Source organism: Thunnus maccoyii, chromosome 11, assembly GCF_910596095.1.
Source record: "Thunnus maccoyii chromosome 11, fThuMac1.1, whole genome shotgun sequence".
NCBI lineage: Eukaryota > Metazoa > Chordata > Actinopteri > Scombriformes > Scombridae > Thunnus > Thunnus maccoyii.
Window position 1 is genome coordinate 6,042,569 of NC_056543.1, and position 21,583 is coordinate 6,064,151.

Here is a 21,583-nt window from a genome sequence, read left to right on the forward strand (position 1 = left end):
TACAAAGGCAACTTGGAGTTTCAGAACAATTAAAATGTGCATGCAAAAGATTTGCGTCTCCACTTAAACTAATCAAAACTAGTAAATTTACTGTAACTCAACACTCCATGTTTACTTGTCCTCTTGTTAAAATCAGAATAATTAGCATTTATATTGATATGAAAACGGCTGGTTAAGGTTGTGTCTTTATCCATTTATAGCTGATTGTGGGAGTGGAAATAAGGCTCGTACATGTGCACCCACTTCCTCAATGTCTGAGATTTATAGAACAGAACTTGCATACACACGGCTACGGAAGAGAATAAGGGCCACAAGTGAAAAATTTGAGTTCTGAGATTAAAGTCAGAATTTTTTTGAAAAGAGCCGATCAACCATAAACATTTTTAAACCACCATGACTCTCAAAAACAAGAAAACTGTGTGTTGCTCAGTTTTGTCTGGCAGAACTTAAATACATTTTTCACGTGGCCCTAAAATCCTCTTCCATACATAGCTTTGTAAATCTGATGAAAAGAATGCATTTGCATATTTCTGGCTTTGTGCGTCAGTTTCATGCATCTGGCCCCTGGAGGACGGTCCAAGAGATGGATCAAGCTTCTGTTGCATGTCCATTTGAACATATAAACATCATATCTTGCTTTAAGAGTGTTTCTTTGACTTTTAAGTGGAGGTTTTCAATGTTAAAAAAATCCTAATTATTCACCATTAATCAATGCTGTAAAATAAAACAAACGAAAAAAAAGTACAAGGCAGGTTAATGCTGTATAAGCACTGCTGTAATGCCAGAAGCCTCCTCCAATATCTCTGTATGTGTTAAATGAAGTGTTGACAGGTTCAATGAAATCACACCAAACGCTAATGAGTTGATTGTGATATAAATATGCTAAACAGACAAATTAGCAAACGGGGATGGAACAAATCATTAATATTCAGAGTGGGTTTTGTTTTTTTTTACATTACGGACACACAGTCACATGTTCAAACTACAAGACAAAGCTCGTCAGGTTCATTATGACTATAATTATTGGTGGTTGTTGGTATTTTGATACAGTTTTGCAAAAAAAGTTGTTCTTGGTGAAACTTATATAGTAATTGATATATTACAGAAGGTTAAACTTTAAGGCAGCCTCAGATTTATGTTCAGTGGAGGATTATGGGATGTTTGTTCAGTATTACAGCTGATACGCATTAATTTTCAGTTAATCAAAACAACTTCAAGTTTAGAAAAAAAATGAAATTTTCTTTGCTTTCCTTGCTGTATGAAGGGATGGTTAGCTGTCGTGATGGCCAGTGTTTAGTATGAGAAGTCCACCACCTTTCTGTCTGAGTTGTTTTTTCTTTTGAATACCTTTTTAACTAAAGCAGATCACAAAACAACATTTGTGAGCTAAACTGTATGTCAGTTTTGCAAATTAAAGTCGACCACACATGGAGCAGCATAGCAAGTCTTGATGTTACTAAAACAAAAACTTGTGTGGCCATCTGAATGTCATTTTGTAATTTATAATTAGACTTTGATTTGTTATGGTTCCAGATTTGAGCCTTTTTTAAGAGCTACATAAAGGCTGGTGTTTTTCTCTACAGTATTTCCATTTGTTAGTCCGTGTCTCAAAAATTTACGTATTCCTTGAAGGATAAGGCTGGTGATTTTTTTTTTATATTTTTCTTAATGTCAACAAATCTCATGTGCAGAGCCAAACGAACAATGGACTCATCCTACTGACAAGTATTGTGTGTGTGTGTATCCAAAGCCTGACATATCTTATTGCTCTGTGCCGTAGACCTCCGTTGTTGTCCAGAAACTATTAAAAACACGTCAGTGAGTCACACAGCTGCACTGGATGACATGTGCTGTCATTATGAAGAGTTTGGTCACATGAGTTTGTTTAGAAACGGCTCCAAAAAACTAATAACAGTGATCAAGTTTTCAGTCTCCAGAGGCTACATATCACAGCCTCTTTATACTAAAATGATGTACAATGTAGCACAAACTTAAGAGGTTCTAATATGTAGCACAACAAGCTAGAAAAGTATCTTTGCTGCACATGCTCAGTCGCATCTACCTTACATGGGACCACTCTCAGGAGACTGAAAACATGATCGCTGTTATTAATCTTTTGGAGCCGTTTCTAAACAAACTGACATGCCCGAACTCTTCATAATAAAGGAACATGTCACCCGGTGCAGCGGTGTGACTCATCGACGTGTTTTTAATAGTTTTGGGACAATAACGGAGGTCTACAGCACCAAGGAATAAGATATATCAGGCTTTGGATACACACACACAATACTTGTCAGCAGGATCACTTCATTGTTGCTTGTCATCTTTACATTGGATGTGTTGACAATAAGAAAAAAAGAATTATCATCAGCTTTATCCTTTGATGCGAGGTGAGACAAAAAAAGGATGCAATGTTTGATATGACGCTTTTGGATTTTAAATGAAAAGAAATCAGAAGGGAGATTTTCTCGCCACAGTTGCTTCAAACTTTCATGTAGACTGTTATGATGAAAACTGTTTCCTGTGTGTACTTGCGTGTGTGTGTGTGTGTGTGTGTGTGTGTGTGTGTGTGGTGTTTTGTTATTGGCATGTAGGCCTAACATTTTGTTGCTTTATTTGTTGCAGTCAGTTTTGTTGCCAATAACCTTTAAGACTTAGCCGAGTTACTCTTACCCATTAAGTGATTAATTAAATCTTAAAGGACGATTTCAACTTGAACTTATGACTAGTGATTAACCGTATATGTGGTTGTCATGACGTCAGCAGAAAAACTGAGGGAAGTGATCCCAAAAAGATCAGGTTTTGGTGTCTCTCATCTCAGTGTTGACTTTTTGTTTTAATTTTTTTTTAGCCTCTCTGGTGTCTTACTGTTTTTTGCTTTGTCTTACATCCTCCTGCTGTTGCTCACACACCCTCCTGTCAGTGAAGCAGCTGCTGTGCCTTTCTGCTTTCTTGTGTATGCAGCAGTGCGTCTGTTTCACAGCTGCCTGTCAGTTTAAAACCATTCAGTCGTCTGTCAGCTGAGTGCCACATCTGTGTACTGGCTAAAACGATGAAGGCCTCCAGTAAATGTAAGTGTACTTCACTGGTTCTGTGTGAATGTGTTGACTCTCAGTAATGTTTCCTCAACACAGTAGTATGATTTTTAGATTTGTGTGACTTTATAATAACAGGATACTAAAGATAAGTTCATTAGGGACCAATCAACAACAGTCATACATAAATGTGCTTGACAAAGACGGCCCTGTTGTCCGCAATGTGAATGTACCTGCACTGAATGTTTCGACTTGTGTGTGTGTGTGTGAATTTATACAAAACTAGTGGTGTAAGTGATCTGCTTTTCTGTGCCCACGTCCGTCTGGTGCAGTTGTTGTGCTTCGAGATGCACATTGTCTGCCTCGTTGTGAATCGGTGGCATACACTATGTAGAACAAATCAGTAGAGACGAGTTATGTTTTATATAAATATACTTGTGATTTCTATCGGTGTTCACTGTGATCATGTCATTGTCCCAGACGAAGTTCCACATGAAGGTTTTCTTTCCAAACTGACTTTTTCTCAGACAAAATGATGTTTTGGAATATTAGGAATTTAGATTTAGGTAACAGTTTTTGTGTTTCTCATCTCTTGTTATAAATTTAATATATTTAATTTTAGAAAAAGACACTTAAAAGTCAGCTAAAATGTACATGTCCAGAATAAGGTTGAAAACCTGATTTGGACTGACATAATGCAGGGAATCCAAATCTAAGTTTCATACTCACACAGTCTTAAATACTATCAGTTTAAAACCATGAAAAAAAAACAAACCTGTTGCTCTCTTGTTGTTGTGCAGCTTTAAATAACATGTACATCTATCATTTATTCAGTTGTGTAACATGTGATCACATAGTTTGAATTCAGGCAAAGGGAAGTATAATGGAGGGTTGCACATTGTTGTCAGAGTTGTTCAGTCACTAATGTATTTAAATGTAGGAAAAAAAATTACTTGGACAAGCTTGTTTTGTATAATTTGTGTAAATCGAGTGAAACAGCACCATTAATAATATTAATAGTGGTCATAAAATCAAATTTCAGCCTAACTGTAACTGACAACTTAATTATATATACATATATATATATATATATATCAGCACCCTGTGTACAATTTCAGAGGCAAAAGATAATAGACTCAAGTGTCTGTCATGGCGTCGTTATATGAGTCAAAAATGATTTGCATAAACGTAAAAGTGTGAGTGAGTTTTGTAACATCCTGAATGTCAGTGACACTTTTTTTTTAAGGCACAGAGCTTATTGTCCAGTAACCTTTCTGTCTTGATAGTACAGTAGGTGATGCCTCAGACTGTTTTTGTTGTTTTATCAGCTTGTCAATCAAATGTACATTCACTTATGCAGCATATGGATGATAAAAAAAAGACAGATGTCAGCCTAAATCCATCTTTTTTTTTTTTTTAAAGATGTCTCCCTTGTTTTTATGAACTTACTTTTCTTGCATCCAAAGCTATTTTTAGCATTTTAATCAAAGCACACTAAGTAAAATGCATCGTCCGCTCCACTCACCTTAATTGATCACTGTAAACATCCACTTTGCAAATGCTGTGCAGCTGCCAAAAAAATATTTTTTTGAACAAACATGAAAACAAAGAAGAGGCTCTATAGTTAAACATACTGCTCAGTCAAACCAAATTCCCCTTTAGAAGAGAGCTTTTTAACTGCTACTCACAGTTTTTGTGCAGTTTTAGAGTAAAGTTACTCCAAGAAAAGGATGAAAGCATGATGGCAGTTTTTTTTATTTCAAGCATTTGGTTTTGCATTAAAATAATCAGTAAAATCAAAAGCTTGGGAAAGACTGTCACCATGCGTCTGTCCATTTTTGGAGTAACTTTACTCTTATGTGTGTGTTAAATATCAGTGGATCTCCTGGTAATTTGTTTATTCCAGTGTTGTTTCAGCATGTCATCAATCTCCCGAGCACATTAAGATAAAACTAATATAATACACACAGAAGTGGCTCAATGATAGCCAATATTACAATCTATGAAATTATAAATTATAAATCAAAGCTGGTTCTTGTTGAAGAGTTATCACCACCTGATTGTAAGTAGTATAATACAGGTCACATTTAACAGTGTTTATCTGGTAATATGGAAGTAAACCTCATTAAATGTTTCTACTGTCTGTAAGTGCTTTAAAGTCTGGTAACTTAATCCGTTTTTTTGTGGGTTTTTTTTTTTTTTTTTGCTTCTGCCTCTAGAGTGACTTTAAAACCTGTAACCTCCTGCTGGCTGGTCCTTGTTGTGCAGAACTAGTTAGTCCTCTGACCTTTGCTGATAGAGGGATTTCTTTTGTTTATTTTCTTTATATTTTCTTGGTGAGGCTCTAGTGTGGAAGAGTATTTAATCCTCAGGTTTAAGCGTTGTGTCAAAATGGATTGCTTTGATTTTTTTATATTTCTCACATTTTTATCTGATGTCATTGTAAATGGGCAAATTGTGCAATTTTTGGCACCATTGTTGTTGCAATAAAACCAAGAAAAGTTAATTGTGGTTGTGTTTTTCTGAACTGTGGTCAGGTTGAGAGCTCTGCAACACAAGTCTAAATATTCAAACACCATTATTTACATTTAACTGCAGTCTGAGGCGAAAGCTTCCAAGCATATTTTACGATAACGCTGTAAAACAGTATGAAAGTAATATGCTTTAAAGGCCATGCACAGTTTTCACTTATTCTGGCTGATGAGGCCTCTGCATAGTTCAACACAGATGTAGATGTATGTTAATTATGTGAGGTCAACAAACTGGTGTGCTTTAGGTGGGCTTTAATGGTAAAAGTGACCTCAAATTTAGTCACTCTTTCCTAAACAACCATTAATACTGGACAATAGAATAGATAAACCCTTGCATCATGTTTACTTCAGTTTTGTTTAAACTGCCTTTCCTGAGTGCCTGTTTTGAATGTATATCCAGAAGTTTGTGGGATAGTTATATAGGAATAGTTCACAAGTTTTAGGCACGAAAAGTAAAGTGAGGATGCTTTCAAAAAAATTCCATCAATAGTTTTTGCTTATTAATTAACTTCATACAAACTTCAGTAAACAGAGGAAACTTAAATGAATCAATATTTAATGTGAGTAGCTTTGCTTCTTTGAACACCTGCACACAGTTTTTCAGATACTTTTCAGATACTTAGTCGGTTGTTCCTGCATCTTGGAGAAGTTGCCACAGTTCCTCTGTGGATTTAGGCGTCTCAGCTGCTTCTGTCTCTTCATGTTAATCCCAGACTGACTCCATGATGTTGAGATCAGGGCTCTGTGGGGGCCAAACCATCTGTTGCAGGACTCCTATATGTTCGGGCTTGTTGTCATGCAGGCGTCTTTCTAAAGTTATTGTTAAATAGATATGAATTTAACCCTCTGAAGTGCCTAAAACCTTTGCACAGTACTGTAATTAACATTATATAATAATTAACCAATGTTCTGAAGGAATTTCCAGAATCCTCAAATGCTTGTCTAAGCATCCAAATGCAAAAAAATACTATGTCTGCAGCACCATAAAAAAGATTTTTTCAGGTGTTCGTCCAACTACGGGCAGTGAAATTTTGCATTTATGTTAAAGGTTCTCATATGATGTTTGTTATGTTCAGTGTTATTACACATCTTGACAAAAAAAATTACAAATAATGTGATTTAATAAAATTTATAAAGCATTTTATGGGTCCAAACACCACTTTCTTTGTTTACTGATTATTTATATGATTTTTTTTTATCTAAATGCACTTGTCCCACACTTCCAAGTCCCTACTGCAACACTGAACAAATGCCATAGTAAAAGTTTTTTTTCAAAGCCAAACAAATCCAGTTTTATGGAAACAGAAGTTAACAAATGGATGGCAGGTTGAAATGTGAAAATTGAAAAGTGAAATCAGAGCCAGTGATTTGCAGGCTGCAGTCAGACTGTTCTTAGAGCTCTGAGAAAGATGAACTGATCAATTCTTCAGTGTAGTCATGAAATAAGAGAACAAATACTTTCAGATCAGATTTGATGGTTTGACAGTTTGATGATGAGGACCACTGTCTCTGCATCACCCCAATGAGGTTTGTCAACAGCACGTTGACTGATGACTTCTGTCTCACATCAGACACAACCTTCCAGTTCTTGAAATCCAGTGAAAGTGTGCTTTCATCCAGGCTGTCAAAGATGAACAAAACTTTACAGTCATTGAGCTTCTCTGCTGTGACCTTCTGTAATGTTGGATCGAAATCATGGATTAGCATGAGGAGACTGTACTGGTCATCTTTGATCAAGTTCAACTCCCTGAACGAAAGCAGAATCACCAGACTGATATCTTGGTTTTCCAAGCCCTCTGCCCAGTCCAGAGTGAACTTCTGCACTGAGAGGGTTTTTCCAACGCCAGCAACGCCATTCGTCAGAACAACTCTAGTGTGTTTCTGTTGGTCAGGTAAGGCACTTGATTGGAGTGTCATGGAGGGTCTCCATCTTAGAAGCTGTCTCAAGTTGCCACACCTCTTTACTCTTTCCCTCTGTGATGTAGAGATCAGTGTAGATACTGTTTAAGAGGGTTTCACTTCCTGCTTCGTCATTTCCTTCAGTCACATGTTTACAGCTCCCTCTCAGACTGATCTTATATGTATCTAAAACTTCCTGCAGATCACTATGTGCTGAAAGAGAAGAAAAATATAATTTTGAACATCTATCAGTGTGTTAACATGCACTTACGTAACCAGGTTACTCAGAGAAACCAGGTTATGTGGGTAATCGGGGAACATGTTAACAGGCATGTTCCCCGTGAATGTGTCTGAATTCAACAAACAGTAAAATGTTAAGCGGTGAACACCAACTTATTTAGACTTCTAGAGGATAGTTTGTGTTAGTTTAAGATTTAGTTGGACTTTAAATACAAGGATAAATCGCTCTTTGTAATGATCTCACCTTTCATTTAGCTGCTCCACTTTCCCTATCTACAGTCTTTTGTTAAAGCTATAGTGCTGAACTTTTACATATAAATGATTATGTAATCTGTTATATTCAAGTCCTTGTCAAACGAGTTGACACAATGCTGATTAAACCTATCACCGCCAGTTAAATTACTCTGTATTTTGCAGTATACTAGAGTTTTTAATCTGGTGTCGGTAGCGACTTTCCCACGCTTGCTGTTTGAATGCGCAACAGAGACTTCCGCCGGCCGAGCCGTCTTACTTCTGGTTAGCCCTCTGCTAACTTTAATGTGGATAAAATAATTTAAATGTTCAGCTCTTCTAGATGTTCCAAATGCTACTGCACCGAGTAGATCAAATTCTGATAATGAAACAAGTCATTTCGTTGAGGTTATGTGACGCTCAAATCAATTTATCCACCATTTTACAGCCACAACAGTAGCAACAGGGTTGGCTATAGTGGAGCCTACGACATAAGCATGTGTTGACAGTGTTTTTGTAATTACTCTCACTGCCAGAAGGGACGGAAGAGTTCCGCACTGCAGGTTTAAGTACATATTACGTGTATACATGGCAGAGAAAATGGCATTTTCCAGAAGAAATCTACCTGGGGAAATAACAAAGATAATAAAATAATGCATTGAATTTGTACTGTACTTTTCATTCATAGTGAAACACAAAGTGTCTCTGATCCCCAACCCCGATAACAGTAACCAGTAACGGTTACTTTGTAGCAACTACCTGTCAGAATTATGTCACTGCCCAATTGACAAGAGTTCATTCATGTTTTCCACAGTTGCACCCACAATCTTTCAATTATCTGGTGACAACTTCCCAAATTACCAGTGCAGAGTAAAACCAGCCTTGTACCAACCAGTACTGTATGTCACAGAGCTGCCAGTGTCTGTTGGTCAGTGGAGATATCACCAGATTTACCATGGGTAGTTTGCGTAGTTATGTCTGTGTCATTATATGATCATTTAGTCTGACTTCATGTGTATCTGTCCCATTACTGAACCCCTGCAATTTAGGCACTATGTGTACAAAGGGCTATATCTCCCACACAGATCTTTCTATGTTGACATAAAAGTACTCCAATTAAAGCTGAGCCTTTGATGTAGTATCAATTATTTTATTTTAAATTGAATGTGCTGAAGCACAGAGCCTGAAGAACAAAAAATGAGTATGTGTAACTGACCAAATACTTACTGTCTGGACTGTATGTAACTTTATGAAAAATATAAAGTCACAGGCTGTTTCTCCTCACAGATCTGGATGTCTGGATGTGATGTCATGTTTGTCTCTTCCTGTGACTGACCTTCTGCTCCTGAGTTGATGTTTGGCAACTCCCTCACCAGATCATTCCTGCTGATCTTCTTTAAAATGCTCTTGATCACTTCCACAGCTCCAGTAATTTCATATTTCTGCACTATCAGATCCACCGCATCCTGCCTCTTTGCCTCCGACAGCTGGCTCTCTTTGATGGGTGGGATGTTGTTGCCCACCTTTTCATACTTCAGGTGCCACTTGAACGTCTCAAATTCATCGCCTTTTAAATCGTCCAGAATGTTGAGGAGGTCCATCTCCGTCATCTTGGCTCTCTGATAAAATCAGAGAACATTGATAAGAAAACAGTTGTGTTTCTGTCTGTCTGCCAGTAGAAATTCATTCTGTGTTTCTACTGGATCTGACTCATTTGACAAAAAGCCCAGTTTGGCTGCAGTCGTTTAAGTGTCAGAGAAACTCAAGAGGATCTTCAATAAAAAACGGCTCACCACAAGTCTACTCAGTAGCTGCTCGGATCGAGTATTCTCAGTTGTCAAAGAAATGTACTTATTAGAATTTACATTTTTCTGGCTAAAATGTTGAGAATAAAAGTCCAATCTCAAACAATAGTCGACAAAGCAGTCGCACCACAAGGTCCAGTTAGTCTTCTGCTCTCACAGCTCACCTGTTTGCTGTGGTTCAATGAACTCTGGTGTCTTTACATGTTTTGGTTGGTTTATTAACAGTGGTGTGAAAACTGTCAACCAAGAGTGCCTGCAAAAGTCAGGCTTCCTGAAGTATCACTTCCTCATCCCGTTTCATCCCTCCCATCTGTCTCTAGTTATGATAAATCACATTCTAGTCCTAACTAATGATGTTGATAGTAAGTTATTTCTCTTTGAGCTCTCTGTGACACCAGAGAAGATCAATAAATACTGCAGGTTCAGTCTGTGATTTTGATGATTGCATGAAGAGTTTTCAGAACTCAACAAATTTCAGAGACAAACTTGACTTCCTCCCTGTTTGCTCCTCCCCTTTCCTTTACTGGAAGTCCCGTGTGTGTGTGTGTGTGTGTGTGTGTGTGTGTGTGTGTGTGTGTGTGTGTGTGTGTGTGTGTGTGTGTGTGTGTGTGTGTGTGTGTGTGTGTGTGGGGAAAAACTGATTTTTGGGTTAGGGAAAGTGTCCAGGAAATGAATGTAAGTCTATGTAATGTCTCCAAAAGTGACCTAGGACAACATTTGTGTGTGTGTGTGTGTGTGTGGTCTCCCTTAGGCTACTTTTTGGGCCAAATTTCAGACAGGACCAGTTAATTGGGGGTGGCTTGTTCAATTGGAGACAAAGCCGTGTCCCCAGTTGGGAAAAATCTGATTTTTGGGTTAGGGTAAATCTCCAGGAAATTAAAGTAAATCTATGTAATATCTCCAGAAGTGACCCAAGACAACATCTGTGTGATTGAGTGTGTTTGTGGTCTCCCTTAGGCTACTTTTTGGGGTGTTGTTGTCTTGTATGTGTCATGTGTCATTAAGTTGTGTCACCTCAGTAAGCAAGCTTGCTAGCTATCTAACTAGCCTGTGGACTATGGACATAAAGTTTTTCATGAGGAGTCAACCTCAGCTGCCATCCACAGAAAGTGGAAGAGTGAAAAGGGAGGAGTGAAAGAGAAAGTCAGGAAAAGAATGAAGGAGAAAATAAGAAATGAGATGTGAAAACTTGTAGAGAAAGCAGGTGAAGAGGAAAAGAGATGAGATGAAATCATGTTGAGAAGAAAGGAGTGAAGAACAGAGGAGTAAAGGAGAGCAGAGGTGCCAGGAGCAGATATAAGAGAATATGCATTTCTTAATACTTTTTTTTGTTTTATATTTTCTTCTTGCGGTGGAGGAAATTTCAAGGGATAAATGAGTGCAGCTGAGAGAATGAGAGAAGTTAAGAAAAAGAGGAAAGGAGAACAGAATAACCAGGGATAGATCAAAAGTACAATAAGATAATCTATGTAAAGCACTTTGAGTTGACTTGTTGTTGAAATGTGCTATACAAATAAACTTGCCTTACACACCGGTGCTTCAGTATTAATAATCTAATGATGTCATATATAATAATATATCAGTCAGAGGGACCAAACCACTACTTTTACTGTAATACTTTAACTACATCAAGCTGACAATGCTTAGGTACTTTTACTGTAGTAGGATTTTTCATGCAGGACTTTTACTTGTAATAGAGTATTTTTACATTGCTGTATTTGTACTTTTATCTCAGTAAAGGATCTGAGTATTTCTTCCACCACTGAACACCTGCACCATTCGCACTGTATGTTCAGTTTGCCGTTTCATTGAATGTTGGAGACCTGCTGCACCTCTGCTTAGCGGCCACTGGGGGGCTCCACGTCCCTGCCAGTTCGTGTGTGTTTGTGGTCTGCGACAGTAACACGGCTGCACACTCCTTGTGATTACTTAATTGTGTTTATACAGGTGCCTTGTTTGAAACTGGTGGAAAGTGATTGCCCATTTTTAAATATAAAATATGAAAACTCCTGTCATAATATAGTCTATGTGTAGTCTACAACAGGTTAATTTACTTGTGTCTACCTGGAAGTTGCTCGACGTCCTCCTGATTCTTCATATATGTTATGAATCCATCCTGTCTGTCCGTGTTGTACTTCTGTAATTCTGATATTTAGTATAATCTGTACACACAACATCTACTGCATGTCTGTCCACCCCCCTCTGTTGCTCTGTCTGAGGTTTCTTCCTGTTAATTTTTTTTAGGGAGTTTTTCCTTATTTGAATGGAGGATCTGAGGATAGAGGATGTTGTATTGCTGGACAGATTGTAAAGCCACCTGAGACAAATTTGTGATTTGTGATATTGGGATACATGAATAAAATTGACTTGAAAGATGAGCTGCTATCAGTGGTGGAAGAACAATTCAGATCCTTTACTTGAGAACACGATATTACAAAGCAAAAATACTCCATTACACATAAAAGTCTTGGATTCAAAAGTTTACTGAAGAAAAATAGGTATTATCATTAAAGTATTATGCAGAGTGGCCCCTTTCTGAGTGTTACTATTATAATTTAACAGCGTAAACAGCATTTTAATGTTGTGTTGGATGCTATTTTCTATCTATCTATATTTTTATCTATTTATCTTGTATCCTTTGTGTAATTTTGTGTCGTTAAATCTCTTATCAATACATCATATTGATCATAGGTTTTGTATATGAAATCTAAATTTGCAAAGCAGTAACTATAGCTCTCAGATGTATGTAGTACAATGTACACTATTTAACTCTGATGTGTATGAAGTAGCATAAACTGAAAAAGAAAGTCAATTGAAGGGCAAGTATGCTAGCAGCACTAACTGTGCATTAATTGTTCTACAGGTTTACTGAATTCAGTAGAGCCTCTCTCTCTGTCTATGTGACAGGTCTTGAGTCACCACCCACTGTGGCATTTTGCCACATTAATATACTTATACATGCAGTGCTGGAAGAAGTATTCAAATCCTTTACTGAAGTAAAAGTACCAATACAGCAATGTAAAAAAATGACAAGTAAAAGTCCTGCATGAAAAATCCTACTACAATAAAAGTACATAAGTATTATGAGCTTGATGTAGTTAAAGTATTGCAGTAAAAGTAGTGACTGATATATTATTATATATGACATCATTAGATTATTAATAGTGAAGCATCAGTGTTAGAGCAGCATGTTACTGTTGTAGCTGCTGGAGGTGGAGCTAGTTTCGACTACTTTATATACAGTTAGCTAGTTTAGTCCAGTGGTTCCCAACCTAGGGGTCGGGCCCCTCCAAAGGGTCATCAGACAAATCTGAGGGGTCGTGAGATGATTAATGGGAGAGGAAAGAAGAAAAAACAAAGTTCTGATACACAAATCTGTTTTCAGTTTTTGGACTTTTTCTCTAATATTTGATTTTTGGTGAAATATTGGATCATTTGAACATTTATTGAAATGAAAGCATGTGAGAAGTTTAGAGGTAAAAATCACTATTTGGTGAAGCTGTTAACAACTCATAGACATGTGAAATGTGACCCCGACTACACACTGCTTTTTATAAGACGTCAAAAGCCAAAAAGGTTGGAAACCACTGGTTTCATCTTTAACAATGTGTTGTATTTTAAAAGCGTGTTATATTATCCATTGTGTCAAATCTTCATGTGAAAAGTAACTAAAGCTGTCAAATAAATGTAGTGGAGTAGAAAGTACAATATTTCCCTCTGAAATGTAGTGGAGTGGAGGTATAAAGTCAACTGGAAATACTCAAAGTAGAAGTACCTCAAAATTGTACTTAAGTACAGTACTTGAGTAAATGTACTTAGTTACTTTCCACCACTGAGTATATGTTATCCAAAAAAAAAAAAAACTACATCTCAGGCACCACGGACATTTGAATAAATCCCTCCGCAGCCCCCAGCAAGGAGAGTCACTCTGCTGCCAATAACCAAACATTACGCCATCCTCCGCTGGTTTTTTTTTTTCTGGACTGACAGCGGTTGCATGCTCTGCCCAGTCAGATTTTGAGCATCTGCCGGCACTGGTGGGAGGACGTCGGCACTGACTGCAGCGCATTGCGATGCAGAGAGGGAAGAATAACGATGCGATGCCTGCATGAGCCGCTCGCCTGAAGCCGACAGCAGCAGCCTCCTGTGCGGACAGAGTGCAGGAAGGTGGTGGTGCTGCTGGTGGTGGAGGACTTTATGCGCACACCTCTGGGCGCTGCTACCGAAGAGGGCCGAGGTGTCTCTGCAGCGCCGCAGCTTTGAGGAGGGATACCGTCTCGATACGTGACTCCGAGTCCAAAGCTGCCCTGGCTCGGGATCTGAGAGGGAGGGGGGGCCCTAGCGCGGCACCCCGCCCGTCTCGCCTCATTTGGACTGCAGGGATAACGACCTAAACCGTGATATCTCCGCGCAGAAAGCTCTGGGCAGGTGTTGGTGGCAGCGCTGTCATCATCCGTACACCGTTTTCCTCCATCCCGCACCTCTGCGCCAAAGGTAAGCTCTGCCACCCAGTGCGCCGTCAATGAAAGTAGGTGTTCATGGCTTCCAGCAGCGATGGTGATAATGATAATGATGATGATGCTCAAAGCAGCAGAATCTGTCATTAAAACAACCGCAGCATCGTTTCATGTTAATTCTGCGCTTGTTGTGGTTTTGCGCTGAAGGGGTTAATTGATTGATTTTGGTTTCAATGCATGCGTCTTGTGAAGGAGATGCATAAAAAGAAAATGACGTAGGGAATTCCCACAGTAATCCAATAGCGAGCGATGACACCTGCACATTCACACAGTGCGGTCCCTATATGGCCTGCTCAGTCATGTGCGCAAAGCGGCCGTGCGCGGCCTCGGCAGCGCACAGATTGATTTGAAATGATTAAAACTTGGAGACGAAGTGTTATGTAACGTGATTTTTTGCTGACGTGATTTTGCCACAAGCGGGGGTTACCTTCACGTCTCTTTTGCTCTGAGATGCTGAGATGCCCACTAGTTCAGAAAGTGGCCTATGTGTTTACACATGAACACAGTTCAGACTTGTAAGCCCACTGGCATTCAAGTAAAATGAAAGATTTTTTTTGGCCATATTTGGGATTGGTTGCTAAAATCCAATCACATGGGCCTGCAGTGTCTTTTGAGATCTTGCAGTGCATAAATTGCTTTTCACTGCGATCTGCTTTCATGGTAGGGTAGGTTGAAATCTGAAAAAAAAAAACTGCAAGCATGCACAGCTTTTCAAAAATATGATACATTAAGCAAATCTGTTATCTGAGATCAACTGGAACAAGCAAAAATACAGTTTTGCTCGATTTTTGTCCCTGCGGATCATCACAAAAAAAACAACTTTCCTCACTTGACAGAATTTGACAAGGGAACAATCTGAACCTGTTAATGTTTGGTTCTGACTGCTGTCCAGGCTGTACGCAAAACCTCATGTCAGCTGCTGATGAGTCTGATAACTGATGAGTAAATATATGTGTGAAGTTTTTGAGTCATGGATGGGTAGATTTAATGAAGCAAAGGAGATCGATGTAGAAATCCTCTTTGACCCTCATCTTTTAATATTTAAAGAGCTGGCTGTACATCTGAACAGACCTTCAATTACACACTACTTCCTATCTGCCTACAGTATGTGCTGCACACTCATGTTTCAAGGCAGGTTCAACACCTTATAACAGCAGCTATCCTTTGTGCCACCAACATACTCCAGTACCCACACAAAAGCGGAAGATTAAAGCAGGTGAAAGGTCACTTTGAGAATCCATCATAAGCTCTGCTAACATGAAAACCAGCTGTTTTCTAGATGAGCTGAGGTTGAATTAGGTAGAAAAGATGTCTGTGTTTGATGTGTTTGACTGCTTGTAAAGACAAAGCACATACAAAACCAAAAGCACAAATGTCAAGGAAATGCGCTCCGAATCCAAAAGTGCTACAAATTGTAAAATACATACAAAAGTGTAAACACAAACAACATAGAGAGAAATGCTGCAAATATTGAAACTTTATTTATCCCAAGAGGAATTCAGGGTTTCATAACAGCACCATACAACCAAGAGATAGAAAGTAACATGTAATAATGTAAAGAGAAAACTAAACCTAGTAGAAAAAATTTAATACATAACGATTTAGCACTGTGGATTTTCACTGCAAATGAAAAGTACAGTACAAATTAAATGCATTATTATAATTATTATTAAAAGTGATGATGCTATTAGTCTAAGACTGTCAATGCCGGTCAGATGACTGGATGTGACTTCTAGGTATATTATTTGAAATAAGTACATTTGTTTTTAAAGCATAAACATTAAGAAAAATGTGCTTCAAATGTAAGAAATGCCACAAATACTAAATCACATTTAAATGTGAAAACACAAGCATTAAGAAAAGAGCGTTCCCGAACAAGAAACAGCTGCAAAAGGAAAAACACATACAAAAAAAAATGCTACAAAAAGACTTGATAAACCAGAAGTTCCCCTGACTGTCTGGAAAGCCAGCAGGATCAACATGTTTTATAGAAACTAGCTCTTCAAGAGAGAGACTTTTATATTACCAGTTGGATTTTGCACTATCCAACTACTAAAATAAAAATCTCTCAAAATAAATTAAAAGTTTCTATAAAATATCATGTTGTTGATCCTCCTTCCTTCACAGGCGAGGTGAAATTAATCTTGAACTAGATAATGCTAACACAGACTACATAAAGTTAGTTCTACATTCAGTGAGAAATGAACTGAATGTCCCAAACGATCACTCAGGAGCACGAGTTAAAAACAAAGAAGCCTCCCTCACAAAAGCAGCATAAAAACGATAAAGGAACGTTAGCATAAAAAGTAAAAAAAAAAGTAACAGTGATACAAAAAGAAAAAAAATAACATTGGCATAAAAAGTAATCTTAGTATAAAAACTAAAAAAAGTAATGTTAGCATAAAAAGTAAAAAAGTGACCCAGAAATTAAAAGTAAATTGACTCACTCTATAGATTTTAAAATCAGTTATCTCAACCATAGACTGTAAAAAATATGGACGTAGTCACCGTGATGTCATCCATTGGTTTGTGAACTGCTGTTTTGAAGCCTCGTGTTTAGCGATTTGACCATCGCCATCTTGGATTTGACCGTTGCCATGTTTGATTTTTGGAGCCAGAAGTGACCTTATTTGGATCATGGATGTATAAAGAGAACTGGATACAGCGTCGGAGGCGGGGCCCCGTTCATTCCTATGAAAGTTGCTCAGTGGTGCATGAAGCAAAAAGAAAAATCAACTTCCAGTATGGAAGTATCTGGATCTTCCGCGTTGTGCGGCCATAGAGCATGTGTACTAGTGACTTTCGCTGGCCAAGCCGGCAACCTCCGGTTTAGACCTCCGGCTAGCTTGAATTGGGATGAAACAATTCAATCATGCTGCTCTTCTAGGCTTTTGAAATGTAATCGGAGCGAATGGATTTAATTCTGATAGTGAGACAAGTCATTTCGCGGGGGTTGTGACGCTCAAAAAAATGTATCCGCTGATTTACAGACGTCTCTTTCACAATGTAAGTCTATGGAGAAAAGTCTTTTTGGGCCAGTGTGCATCACGTGACGTAATTACACGGTTTGGCTGCTGTGTCAAATTTGATTCAAAGCCTGGCGCTCTTCCTGTATCCAGTTCTCTTTATACATCCATGATTTGGATGGGAGGGTGGCGATGACCATAGCACTAGCTGCTCGCTTGGTTAGCATGGTGCATTTACAATCTAAAACCATTAAAGGGGAGGTATTATGCTTTTCCTTATTTTCAGACATATATACAATGTCACAATGACGGATGATCATGTCAAAAGTGGCCGACGTGTCAAATAACGAGGTAAACGTATGTAGCAGTAATCCCTGTGAGCAAAAAGCAGTAGGTTCAGACTGCTCTGAACGCTCGGTTTCCAACGGTTTTTTCTACTTTTGGCCCAATCTGACATCACTTCGTGACGGATTTCTTTATATGGACATCTGCTACGTGCACAGCGCGTAAGTTCCCTGCTCCGCTCAGGAAGTAGTTACGCCAAGCCACAACGCCATTACACAGCACAGAAAAGTAAAATAAGTAGTTTATCTGTTGGAGGTGTGCTGGTTGTCTGCAGCTCTTCATAAAACATCTCACTGTGGTTTTTAGCGCTGCTAACGAAGCTCCGCTAATTCAGTGAGGAACACATTTTTACTTCCTGTAAATTCTTCACAATAAAAGGCTCCCATTAGTTAGTCATTGAGAAGCTTTTAATTTGAAGCAGGAAATGTTTGGTTTGCATTGACGGTTACACGACTCTGATATGTAAAGCTGACCAATCAGAACAGAGTGGCCTCATTGGGAGGGGGGCCTTAAAGAGACAGGAGCTAAATTGGAGTGTAAGAGAAATTGTGTATATTGAGGGGCTGCATAAAGGGCCAGTATGAGATAAATAAGGAGTTTTTTTAACTGAATCATCCCAAGCTACTCTAGTGGAGTCCAAAAATAAAAATTTACAGCTGAAATGAGCATAATAGGTCCACTTTAAACAATGTACTCACCGGAAAAACTGACCATCTGACTCCTTAGAGGGTCTTTTGAATTTTTTTGTCTTTTGAAGTCTTTTGAAGTTTTTTGAACAAGACTTTTTTAGGTGAGCAAAATGTCACAGTTAACTTTCATTGACTTAAAACACAGTAGCTACACCTATACTCTGTGAGTCTGGGGTTATACCATAGTTACGTTACATAATCAACGTTGTGGCCGGGGTAGCAACTTGTCATTCACAACATAGCCATGCCATAGAGCATACGCTGCTTTATCATCTATTATTTTATTACCAAAGAACCGGATATTTTTTAACACAGTTGTTTGTCTTTTGAACTGATGATTTAATCGGTAGAGTTTTATGCCGATCCAAGCCTTAGAAGAGCTCAAACTGTGAGTAATGTAACATTGTATATGGGAAAAATTAACAGGATTTGTACTTCCTTAACTGGGCGCTTCCGGGTGCTCGTCTAGCTCTTCCCACTATGGGATAGGACTTTATTTATAAAAAATTTGGGGGTAGAATTTAACTATGACTCCCAAGGTGCATTTCAGCAAGAAAGAGCCAATCACCAAGCTTAAAATTTGGTCATGTGCACCCCTAATGACAGCCAGAAGATTACAGCATTGAGAAAACTGATTTTACAATCTACAGATTGAATCAGTTTACTTATAATTTCTGGGTCACTTTTGAGTGAATTCAGCAACTATGGCATTGCGTTTTGCTTGTAACTTCAATAAAAAAGCATTTTGAATTTATCACTCTGATTTGTGCCATCTTCGCCATAGCAAAAGCAGCAGAGGCTCATGGGTATTGTAGTATTCCCAGCCATCTGCCAAAATCACAGACAAAACTTGATTTCTCAGAAACAAAGTTGAAATAATTGAAACTGGTGGTGTTAATATAATCCTATAGGATTGTTACATTATCCGGGAGAGTACTGAGTTTCTATGTTCAGTAACACCGAGGAGATCATTTCAAGAAATATTTGAAATAGGAATACAGAATGACGGAAAACAATTCTGTAACCAGCAGTCCCTCCTACTTTACATCCCTATGTTAGCATGAAAAACATGCCAAACATAAGCATAAAATGTAATGTTAGCATAAAGAGTAAAAAAAAGTAACGTTAGCATAAAAAGTAATGTTAGCATTAAAAGTAAAAAAGTAATGTTAGCATAAAAAGTCATGTTAGCATTAAAAGTAAAAAAAGTAACATTAGCATAAAATGTTAACAGTAACGCTGTCATAGAAAGTAAAAAGTAAGGTTAGCATAAAAAATGCTCTTTGCTGCACAGGGCAGACTCAGTCATTCTGATAATTATATTTGTAACATTAACAAAAATCCTGCTATGTCAGTACAGGATTTAATCAGTCTTATTGTTCAGCCACACAGGGTCATGAAAAGAGATTCTAATCACTTGTTGGATTTTTTTGTCTGAAGGATTATAAACATAACAACGTGATGCATTTTCCACCCAAAGCCATCACTTTTAAAAGCACACTAAAACTAAACTCTAACTGATCACTGTAACAGACTAAGCTTTAGAGTGACCTTTAAACAAGCGTTTCCTCTGCAATTTCAGTTTAAAATCATCCACTACCTTCATAAAATCCTGGACTCTGACCAGATGTCTGAAGCTCACGGCTAATTCTGCACTCTGACTAACCAGTAGATTTCCTTCTTGGAATAACGAACATTTTCCAGCCATTACTTCTGAGATTTGTACAGTTTAAGGCACAAAAACAACTTCATGTTGATTTTCTCATAAGCTCTCAGTGATTCTGGTTTGTTGGTGGTTCTGATGGAAGATGTCGACCAGAAAAACGTCTATGAATATGTCTTAATTATGTGTTAAAGAAAATAAAAAGAAATGACCAGAACAATCAATGACTGGCATGATAAAAGAACTGTAATAGTCTGTTTAGCAGCTGAAATATCTCTTGAAGATCTGTCAGAATCCATTTTTATAAAACGGATAGTTCTGGTCCTTGATTATGAGTGGCTGAGCTGCGTACGAAGCCGTTGTACAATACTCTATAAACAAACAACTGTGACCACATTACAACAGTATTACTGCACCAATTAGTCCCCTGTACAAATTGTTTCAAAATGTCAGATTTTGTTGTTGTGAATTTTGGTTTACTGGGTGGGCTAAGCATGGATGAATGGTGGACAGACATGGACAGGATAAAGGAGGAAGATAAAAAAAAGAAAGGAGACATGCTGAAGTTAATGAGATAAATTAAAGAGCTGGAATAGTCAAGAAAGACAGGTCCTGACCCACCATGCATCGTGGAAAGCAACAAAGGCATTGTGAAGGTCCAGTTTTTTGCCCAAAATCACTTAATCACCATCAGTACACAACGTAACCTACCTGACTCTCCCTGCCGGAGGTAGACGCTGTTTTCTGGGGGGCAGTGCGCTGAAGAGTCAGCAGATAGGACTGACCATGTTGCGGCGACTTTTCCCTGTATAAAGTCAGTGCACCTGTCCAGAGTCAAACACCCCTGTACCAGCAAAGCGGAGTGCTAACATTGAACACTACTTCAGCAATTGCACAATTAATGGTGATGTCTAGATAAATGTTGATAATAGGGGTGCAACAGATCACAAAACTCACAGTTCAGATCATATCACGGGTTTGAGTCATGGATCAGCAAAAAAAAAAAAAGACAAAAGGGGGAAGACAAATAAAACAATAAAAGGAACTTTTTCCCATGGTCTTAAATGAAAATGCATTCAAGATGTCCAATGTTAAATAAAATCTTAAAATGTATAAATATTCAATGCTCAGTTGTTAAATTAAATTGCAATATGAGGCATGATACCTTCCTCCTTTAAACAGGGTAGTGAATGAAACAACAGCCTGTGTCCACATCATCAAAACTTGATAACTTACAAACATGAGCACACGTCTCGTCCTGCAGCTTAGTTTGTTGAACCAAACAAACATTCACAGGAAAAGTGCACCGCTAACATCAGTTAGCAGCTATGTAGCTAATTAGCTGCTCAGCAGCAGCACATTGAACAGCGTGTAAAAATACCTGCAGATATTACTTCCGACCCGTTAAATACTGGTTTGGTCGTTGCTCTTCAAAATCCCTGTTAGTGACATGCTGTCTGTCCATGACTTGTAGCTACAGCAGTTTGTTTACTTTGTCTTAAATGAGACATTAAATTTTGCAATTAATCCACGGTTCACATGCGTGCTGAACCGTGGGGGGCAATCCGTACGGATTACAGATCAACTACGATCCGTTGCACCACTAGTTGATAATCATCCCAATCTTTAAGCATGCCTGACTAGCCTGATTAGCATGCTTTC

At 38.3% G+C, this 21,583-nt stretch overlaps 1 protein-coding gene across 5 annotated transcripts in view; it reads left to right on the forward strand.

Annotated features, from left to right (window-relative positions):
• Positions 1 to 13,640: 13,640 nt before the first annotated feature.
• Positions 13,641 to 21,583, forward strand: part of hecw2a (HECT, C2 and WW domain containing E3 ubiquitin protein ligase 2a) — a 53,186-nt gene continuing 45,243 nt past the window's right edge. For 3 of the 5 annotated variants that reach the window (XM_042426413.1, XM_042426418.1, XM_042426416.1), the window contains exon 1: positions 13,641 to 14,235. The gene's annotated coding sequence lies outside the window, so the exon portion shown is untranslated. The remainder of the gene's footprint in view (positions 14,236 to 21,583) is intronic. The other 2 variants (XM_042426417.1, XM_042426415.1) reach the window with 1 other exon arrangement.